Source organism: Bidens hawaiensis, unplaced genomic scaffold (assembly GCF_021521415.1).
Source record: "Bidens hawaiensis isolate Kalapana, Puna unplaced genomic scaffold, B.hawaiensis_p1.1 tig00001521_1, whole genome shotgun sequence".
NCBI classification, from domain to species: Eukaryota; Viridiplantae; Streptophyta; class Magnoliopsida; order Asterales; family Asteraceae; genus Bidens; species Bidens hawaiensis.
In genome coordinates, this window is record NW_027491087.1 from 1,996,975 (window position 1) to 2,007,759 (window position 10,785).

A 10,785-nucleotide genomic window follows, 5' to 3' on the forward strand; every position below is an offset into this window, starting at 1 on the left:
TCTTCCAGTTTTGTTCATAAAACGTTTCACACGCCTCACAATCATTGCCATTTGCCACTGCAAATCCATCTCCTCCAGATCATCAGCATCGATCTGATCGTAATCCTCATCAAGAGCAGCAGGGTCCACAATCTTCCCCTGGATGTAGTTTTCATAGGAAGCAATAAATGATGCATAGACTGCAAACTGCTCTTCAGCAGATTTTACACTCATAGGCATCTTGGAATAACTATTGCTAGGTGCATTTGCAGAAAAACTACTTGTGGATGCTTGAGGCTTTGAAGTACTAGATCCTCCAGCAACGAAACATACATCACCATTCGTGTTTACAGAAACTTTTCCTTCATGAGACGAGTCAGAGCCTGACTCCCCTTTCGAGTAAAAAGCAGCAGATTCAGGCCTTGAACTTGAGCCTGAGTTAACCTTAGCACCATACATACCAGGGTCTTGTATCTGATCTGTTGGTGTTTCCTTTCGAACCATATTAAGCTCATAAGTTCTGAGCTTGTTTACTGCCGTTTCAAGATCACAATTTGGAAAGTCTCTGTCTTCCCTCATAAGGACGGTGTACATTTCCCACTTCGGTGGGAGAGCATCGAGAAGCTTTTCAACGATCTCTTCTTCTCGGTAAGCAATTGAATAATTGCTGAGCTCAGTCATTAGATGATAGTATCTGGTGATAATATCATCCAGTGATTCGTTCTTCAAAAATTTGAAGACGGAGAACTGGGTTTTTAAGAGTTTGATCTTTGATGCACGTATACCCACATTCCCCTCGAATCTATTTTCAAGAGCATCCCAAAGCTCTCTCGCAGAAGTGTACTTTCGGAACGTATGGAGAACCTCTTGAGGAAGTGCCATTGTTATCGCAGCATGGGCCTTGCTTTCGGCCTCGTACATTTTCTTCTCTTCGTCCTCCATTTTGCTGTACTTCTTAACCACATCGCGACCTTCGTATTGCGCAGTTGGAGGGATATATCCATCCTGGATGCACACCCACATTTTGGCATCCTGGTATTTGATGTATTGGATGAATCTGTCCTTCCATGCCACGAAGTCAGTTCCCTTCATCAGCCTCGGGGCCTTAGTGGCAGACCCCGCTTCTACTTCCATCTTGACCAAGTCGGAGATATTGATCGACGACATCCTTGCAAAAACCTGAAAAACCTGGAAAAACAAAAAAAAATATTAAAACAGCTCAGTTGGCGAAGTTAAGAATAACTTCGCTTGAAGGTTAACTTCGCTGAAAGAGAACTTCGCTGAGATCTTAAATTCGCTTGATTTGGGCGAAGTTAAGAATAACTTCGCTTAGCTCTGGCGAACTTATGAGTTGAGCGAACTTGGGTTTGAAGCGAAGTTGCGGATAACTTCGCTAAGGCGAACTTATGAAGTGAGCGAAGTTGTAGTTAACTTCGCTAATCCTTATATCTTCGCCAAAAACCCTAATTCCAGCGACGGCAACTTCGCCTGAAGAATGGTAACTTCGCCCGATGAACGGTAACTTCGCCCGATGAACAGGGAAGTTTGTTCAGATCTGTTTTCGTCAATCTAGCAGCTCCTGATCAATGCAAAGGCTTGAAAATGACTGTCAAACACTAGCAAAACTCAATCCCAACAAAAACACGTCCCGCGAATAGGTCAAACGAGACGTTTTCTACACCCGCGTGAAATCCCGAACCTCACAATCGAGCCGATTGGCTCTGATACCAATTGTAGGTTCCTGGACGGATCGTACACGGGATGTCTCTAACAACGCAGGTGCGGAATCCCTGCGTATGTAGATACGAGTGTAGAGTATATAGAGATCGAACACACAAGCAATAAACCAACCACGTTATATTGATAACAAACACGTGACCCGAGGTCACCGTTACAGACTATGACACGTAACTCGGTTACTGAAAACTGAAACGAAAACCCTAAACGAACAACCTTCAACTGTTTCGTCTGAAACAGTATATAAACACGACAACTTCGCCACAGGCGAAGTTGTCAATAACTTCGCTGATTCAACAAGTTCGCCATAGCGAACTTGTTGACAACTTCGCGCATTACAAAACAAACATAAACAAAACATAATTACATTACAGACTCGATTACAAATGCTAGACTATGAACTACTGACATACATGTACCAACATATTTGTTACCCGTCATGTGCCGGGAACAGCCGCTATCTACAACCCAAAGATTGTTGGCAGCCCTGTTCAACTGTTCCTGCACAATAAAGCAAAAGATTAGAATTTAGGGACCCAAGACCAATTGGTCTTGGATCTATACATCCCAAACTTTGGCTTTCCAAAGTTAGTATCTCGATAACTCCTGTAAGTCCCATTAGGATATCTTATTGAAGATTGATTGTAAGGCCTTCCAAACCTTTGAGAATTGAAAGTATTATAGCTTGTGGTTTGGTTATTAGAAGAGTAAAACTGAGATTTGTTTCTATGAAAACCTGAATTATTCACATTTTTGAATTTTAAGTGATTTTCATTTTTAGGAGCATAAGAATTACTATTCGGTTTATTCTCAGCTTTAGTAGGCCTTACACCTCTGAATCGCTGTTTCAGAGGGCAATTTGCAACAAGATGTCCTAATTGATTACATCTAAAACAACACCTATGCTCAACCTTTTTATCAACCGGTGTCTTAGATGTCGAGGCTATATTACCGCCCGTTCGTCTCACATATGGTGGGATGTACGGGTTTAGTGGAGTACTCCTTTTATTTGTTTTATCTTTTTCTCCACTCTTGGGTAACACAACTTCCTCTTTTGCCTTACCAGACTCGGATGACTTATCCGAATCTGACGAGACTGGACTTTGATCAGAAATTTCAACACTTGAAACAGGCGAACTTGTTTCGCCTCTACTAACATTTGGTTCTTTAACAGTTACCTTAATTGGCACTGTCTGAGCAACCTCAAAATCAACAGATTTCTGAACACTAGGGTTAAACGTGTAATTGTGATTGTACGGTGGTGGAACCTCATGATAACCGATTCCTCCTCTCTTAGCAGAGGAACCTTGATCACTAACAAGGTGATCAAGAATAGCAGAAGAATTTCTGAACTGCTCCAGTTTTCAATTCAGTTCCACCACTTTCACCTGGTGGTCAGCAATCTGTTTTTCTCTCTCAGCAATTAGTTTGGTCTTTTCTTCCAAAACCTCATAACTTAAATCAATCACTTCAATTTTTTCAGCAAGTTTAGTTTTTAAACGTTTAACATCTTTTTCACAAGCTTTTATTTTCATTTTATAGTTATTTTCTCTTGATTTAATAAAGTGATAATCTTCTTTTAAGGTTTTAAATTCAGCATCCAACCTAACAAACTGATCAGTTATGATTGCTAGTTGCTCAGACAAGTTCTCACATTTTGAACATATAGGTTTAGAACATACCTCGGAGAGCTGGTCATTGTCATCTGCCATAAGAGCTTTTTCTTCTTTGGTAGCCCTCTCACTTTCTTCAGTTTCAACATTTGCCAAATTTGCCTGCTCAAAAGTTTCTTTAGAAAGCAGGTTCCAGTTATATTCACCATCTCCTCTGGAAATCATGGCACTGTAATCTCTTCTTCCCTCATTATGCGGTGTAGACTTTCCTTGACTTCGTTCTACACGCTCATTCCTACATTCTTTTGCGAAGTGACCGTTTTGTTGACAATTGTAGCACCTTACCTTTGACTTGTCGAACCCTGGTCGTCCTCCGACAAACTTTCTACTGGTCTTATTCATAAACCTCTTCACCCTCCTTACAATCATGGCCATCTGCCATTGTAGATCCATTTCTTCCATATCGTCAGCATCAATCTGATCGTAATCTTCATCCAACATAGCTGGATCAACAATCTTCCCTTGAATATAGTTCTCATAGGAAGCAATGAAAGAAGCATAGAGGCCAAACTGCTCTTCAGCAGACTTGACACTCATAGGCATCTTGGAGTAGTTGTTGCTGGGAGCACTTGAAGAGCAACTACTCTTGCTTACCTGGGGTTGAGAACCACTAGATCCAGCTGCTACATAGCAAACATCCCCATTTGTGTTAACTGACACATGCCCCTCATGTGATGAGTTGGGGCCCGACTCTCCCTTCGAGTAGTAAGCAGCCGATTCAGTGTTTGAGCCTGAGCTAGTGTTGACTTTAGCTCCATACATACTTGGATCTTGAACCTGATCCATAGATGTCTCCTTTCTTACCATGTTAAGCTCAAAGGTCCTGAGCTTGTTGACTGTCGTTTCTAGATCATATGTGGGAAAGTCTTTGTCTTCCCTCATCAGCACAGTGTACATCTCCCATTTTGGTGGGAGAGCATCTAGAAGCTTCTCAACTATTTCTTCTTCTCGGTAGGAAATGGAATAGTTGCTCAATTCAGTCATCAGATGGTAGTATCGAGTGATAATATCATCTAAAGATTCATTCTTCAAATACTTGAAGACTGAGAACTGGGTTTTGAGCAATTTTATCTTTGAAGCCCGTATTCCTACATTCCCTTCAAATCTGCTCTCAAGAGCTTCCCAAAGCTCTCTTGCTGATGTGTACTTTCTAAACGTATGAAGGATCTCTTGTGGAAGAGCCATAGTAATAGCAGCATGAGCCTTGCTCTCGGCCTCATACATCTTTTTCTCTTCTTCTTCCATTTTACTATACTTCTTGATTTGGTCACGACCTTCATACTCCATAATTGGTGGAATATAACCATCCTGGATGCATACCCCGACCCTGCTTCAACTTCCATCTTCACTAACTCAGAGATGTTGATCGACGACATCTTTCCCGAAAAGTAAGAAACCTGAAAAGTTTAAATTTTTTTTTTTTTTTTTAAGTACTATAGGCGAAGTTACGGATAACTTCGCTTGAAGTAGGCGAAGTTGTAGAGAACTTCGCTGAAGAACTTCGCTGACGAACTTCGCTGATTAACTTCGCTGATTCTTAACTTCGCTTGAGGTAAGCGAACTTAAGAGGTAGGCGAAGTTGTAGAGAACTTCACTTGAGAAAGGCGAACTTGAGAAGGTAGGCGAAGTTGTGGATAACTTCGCTTAACCTTATATCTTCGCCGAAACCCTACGCACAGTGACGGCAACTTCGCCTGATGAACACGAAGTTTCTGCAGATCTGTAAATCGGATTTTAACGAGGTTTTTGACGGTGTAAAGGCTTGAACACGATGGTAGGAGGTAAGAATGATCAAAAACACCAAAAACACGTCCCGCGAATAGTCGAAACCGGACGATTTCTACACCCGCGTGAATATCCCGAACCACACAATCGAGCAAAAGCTCTGATACCAATTGTAGGTTCCCTGGACGGATCACACGAGATATCGCGGTCTACTCAGGTGCGGAATCCCTGCGTAGATCGTTACGAGTGTAGAAAGCAAATCAAACAAACACGATACGATAAACGAACACGTTATATTGATAACCGAACACGTGATACGATATCACTATTACAGACTCACGTCAACTCGATCGACTCAAACGACTAACTTGAACAACCTTAACCAAGCCGTAACATCTAATATAAATACACGACAACTTCGCTTGTTCAACAAGTTCGCCTAGGCGAACTTGTTAACAACTTCACTTTAAACAAAAACATAAATAACATTACAGACTCGATTACAGACACTAGACTATGAACTACTGACATTTATGCGCCAACATGTTTCAACACACTAATGTTGATCAAGGTGCTCTGATATTTGATGAACAGACGGTTAAAGCAGCAGACGACGAATTGGAAAAAGTATTGAAGTGTAAGCGGACAGTTCATAATTCACTTGAAGTTATAACTGATGATGATATTGCAAGATGGTTCAAACTAGGGGTGTTAATCGGGTCAACCCGATCGGGTTTAGGGTTAATTGGGTCAGGTTAGTCGGGTTTTCTTTAAAAAATATCTAACCCGCAACCGCCCTATTAAGGATCGGGTTAGTCGGGTTTCGGGTTAGTCGGGTCAGGTTAGTCGGGTTATCGGGTTAACCATGTTACTTTATAATTCTAAGCTATTTTTTTGTGTTTGTAACTTGTAAGTTGCAAAATTTCTTATTCCACTCACTTTTTAATTTATTTTACAAATAATTATATTATAATTACATACATAGGCCTGTAAACGAACCAAACGGACATGAACAAATGCATGTCCATGTTCGTTCATTTAACTTTTAACTAACACGAACACTTAATTGAACAAATATTTGTGTTCATGTTCGTTAGTTAAAAACTAAACATGTTCGTTTATTTAAAATCTAAACGAACAATTCACGAACATAAACAAAAATATTTTAACAAAGATAAACGAACATGAATGACATATATGTGCATACATTAACGAACACAAACATACATAAACGAACATAACTGAACACGTTTAAATGAACAAAAACAAACAAATATAAAACATATTAGGGTGATATAATTTCTAAATGCAAATTACATTTAATAATTTTCTATTAATATGTAAACGAACACGAATGAACGTAAACAAACTTAAATGAACGATCATAAAGGAACGTTCACGAACATAGATGAACGAGTGAAACATGTGTTCATGTTCGTTTGTTTAATTAAATGAGCACAACATAAATAAACTTTCCATCGAACGTTTCATGAACAATCAGAATAATTAACTTCTTTATAAAGCTTTCAATATTGCCTTAATAGTGCTTATTTCATCTTTTTATTATTGTATTTAAAGTTAAGTATCACCACTAATTGGGTTATTCGGGTTAACCCGAAACCCGACTTTTTTCCAAATATGAAACCGAAACCCGACCCTATTAACAATTCGGGTTATTCGGGTTAACCCGAATAACCCGATTAATACTATATGACCCTATTAACCCGACCCGAATTAGCTTATTCGGGTTCAGGTTCGGGTCGGGTCGGGTTAATCGGGTTCGGGTATTTTGGACACCCCTAGTTCAAACGCCAGAAAGTGGGTAAAAATATCAGTGTGTATCGATATGTTGATCAAGAACGGAAAGACACTGCTGCTGCATGGGTTAAAGAAAACCGAATGACCTCCTTCAAGACTGTTTCCAAGGTACATGGTGATATTGTCTCATGGCTTTATGATCCTGAGCTTAAAGTATGTATAATTAAGTGGGAGAAAGGGATCCAGTACTACGAAACGATAAAGGATGTTCTTACTTTACCGCGATGGGATGTTCGTACCCTCGCGAGACGTCCATTTATCAATCGTGGGGGTTACCGAACAGCTGAGTGGTTTCATCAACACTTACTGTTCGAGGTCAATCATGGCTTCAAGTTCTTCAAGCCCCAGGTCCCGAGACACAAACGCATTAATGAGATTGATCCAAGGACTGGCTAGAGGAAACTTGTCCTTAAGCTAAAGCCGCCGAATACGATGAAGCAGGTTCCTGTGAAGACGATGCCCCAACAGATGCATCTCACGTTCAACCGCTGGTACTATGACAATCGTACTAGCGAGGCCGTCATTGTCCTTGGTAAAGGACTGAAATCTAAGCTCATCAAGATAATCGATCCAATGTGGTTGGTTAATTTATCTGAGACCGACAATGACGTGCTCCACAGGAAACAAATTCTGATCGAGCGCAATGAAGACTACGACCTGACTATGCAATTCCAGCGCTTTGTGCGTGTATGTCATGAAAATGGAATTCATAGTTGCAGAGACTGGCAGTCCAAGCACTTCAAGTAATTTAAAGACAAAGAGCTCAAGATGAGGGGGTGTCTGTTAGTGCACGGTTTTGCGTCTTGAGTCTTTGTAATTATCGTTAATGTATTTGTTTTATATTTAATGTAATAATTAGTTTAATTATTGTCTAGTTTGTTATATGTAAGGTCTAGTTCGCTAGAGGATGTTAGCGAACTAAGACTTAAGCTTATTCTCTCCTGATTCGTTAGGGAATATTAACGAATCAGGGGGTGTTTCGTCTTATTTATGTATGTAACGAAGTAGCGTCTGGTTCGCTAGGGGATGTTAGCGAACCAGACCTATCTTCTATATATAGTGAACACTGTTCACGTTTAATTTAAGTTTTGAGATCTAATTAATGAAACTCTGTCCAGATTCTCTCTCAATCTTCATCCTAATATTATACAATTACTATTATATACATATTGATAGTACATACATACATACAACACTGAATCAAAGTTAATTATGAGCTAGATCTATAGTTAAGTTTTTAATCTATTATAAACAGATCTGAGATCTGTTAATTGTTATTGGATTGGTACAAATCGGGTTCCAACAGCTCTTTCTCTAGCCATGCTGTTTTCTTGTCAGGATGTTGTTGTTCAAGAAACGTCATGTGCCGACTGTAAATAAATATTGACAAATTTTATACACCGGGTAGTAGAAAATAAAATTGTATAATCCATGTACATAATATATTACTCGATATAAATGAACAATTTCGGGTGTATTTTGTAGCACATAGAAGTGTGCTTTCACGAACAGCTCTAAAGAAATGTCATCTATCGATATGCCCGTTGATAGTGGGACTCCGTTGTTAGGGCATAGAATTATGCTGAGGATCCTCTATCCGTGAATAGTTTGTGGATAACTTATCCTTGTGATATGTTCCAGATTGTAAAGGATCAAGGATTCTTGGTATTATGTGTTTACTAATAATTGTGTTTGAATGGTATTGTGTTTGATAGAGATAACGGCTGGAAGACGTGGAGAAGATGGCGTAATTATAGGAAAGATAGTTAGATATAATTTTGTATATAAGAGAGTTATTAATCAACTAGGAACACGCGCACTGATTTGCTTATACTCGCATACTTTAGCTCAATTCTCTATAATCACACACTTAGCTTTATTAAATTCGTTGATCATAAACTCCACCATTGTAACCCTTTTTTTATATTAATAAAGTGGTGATAGATGATTTGTCATCACACGGGGTTTTTTTTCCTTTGATCTAATCAAGATCAATGGGTTTTTCCTCGCAACAAATCACGGGTGTTCACCTCTATTCCAATCATATATTCACTTTCGTCATCATAGCACTAATTCTCACTAAAACTAATTTGGATAAATTATCCTTGGCAGGTTTTTGTCCAAAACTGCCCATCGTGGTGCAATTGGTGCTATAATCCAGATTACTTCCTATCAATAAACCTTTCCTACCCATATAACCATCAATGGCCTCTCAATCAAGCTCTGCTTCATCAACCATGCCATCTTCGGTTCCTCTCTCATCAAGAACTTTGCCTCCTATGCCTCCTCCAATCACGGGAGCACCACGGGCTGCTGCTGATGGAAATAAGACGCAACTACAGTCTTCAAAAGCTCGAAAACCACTGCTGGCACTTCGGTGGTTAATACTAACAATGATGTTTCTGCTATGTTTTCACAGGTTAAAGCATATATGGAGCAGCAAACCAAGACTAACCAGAGGATCCTTCGGGAGATAGAAGACATCAAGAGGACTAAGAGGCCAGCAGAGGATCAGACTCCCTTGGTACCTAGGATGTTGGATTTCACCACTCCAGGATCCTTGGCTCAGTTCACGCAAGGATCATCTATCCTTCAGCAGGGGTCCATGGGTCAACAAACTCAAAGATCCTTGATCTTTCACTCAGGATCATCCATCCTTAATCAAGGATCCATGGGCCAACAGGATCAAGGGACCTCGATTTTTCAACAAGGATCACCTATCCTTCAGTCAGGATCAATGGGTCAGCAGACTCAAGGATCCTATAACTTTTATCAAGGATCACCAATCCTTCAACCAGGATCCTCTGGGGTATTCTATCAAGGATCCTACAACTTTCAGCCTCAAGGATCCTTCCTCCAGAATCAAGGATCCTCTATAATTCAGCATCAGAGATCATCTGAATTCCGCGAAGGAGATATTATCCCTGTGCAGGCTATCGCATCCGGTGGACCAACTCCCGTAGCAGATACTTCTTACCTCAGCCACTCTTCGGGAATGCCGACGTTCATGCAACAAAGATGTAACTTATATGATCCTATATCCTTGGTTGCTAATCGTGGTTCCATGCAGGATGCAAGTATCAACCAAGCTATAGCTAAGGAACTGCAAAAAGGTTAAGGATATGATATCCAGCGTACCAGGAGTGGTCCGACCAATTCCTGAAATACCAGAAGGGAGCCACAAGGTATCCAGATTTTCTCCACCTATCTGTGATGCTAAAATCCCAAAGCGATTTCAGACCCCCAACATGAAGACTTATAATGGGACCACTGATCCTAAGGAGTATGTTGCTCAATATAGGGAGAGGATGGAGATTAATCCAATCCCTGAAAGACTCACGGAGGTTTGTCTATGCAAGGATTTTGGATCCACACTGGCATGATCTGCACTCAAATGGCTGCTAAGTCTTCCCCCTTACTCTATTACTTCATTTTCTCATTTAGTTAACTTGTTCAATAGTCAATTCTTTTGTAGTAGAAAATTTGAAAAGTTAACTAGTGATTTATACCGAGCTGTCCAGCCTTCTGATGAATCCCTTAGGGATTTTGTCACAAGGTTTGGTATGGAAGCCCTTGAAATCCCTAATCTTGATATGGCTACCGCTGTTGAAGCGTTCAAGATGGGACTTCAGAGGGGCTCCCCCTTTTATGATGATCTTGTGATGACTCCTTGCAGGTCTTTAGATGAAGTCAGAAACAGAGCACTCAGATTCATAAGGCTAGAGGATGATAAGAGGTTCCAAGAAAGATTAGGCGTTCAACCGAAACAAGAAACTCCTGATAAGAAACAAGGATCCTCGTTCAAGAACAACAACATGAGACCCTACTCCAAATTCAACAATTAGAACGCCCG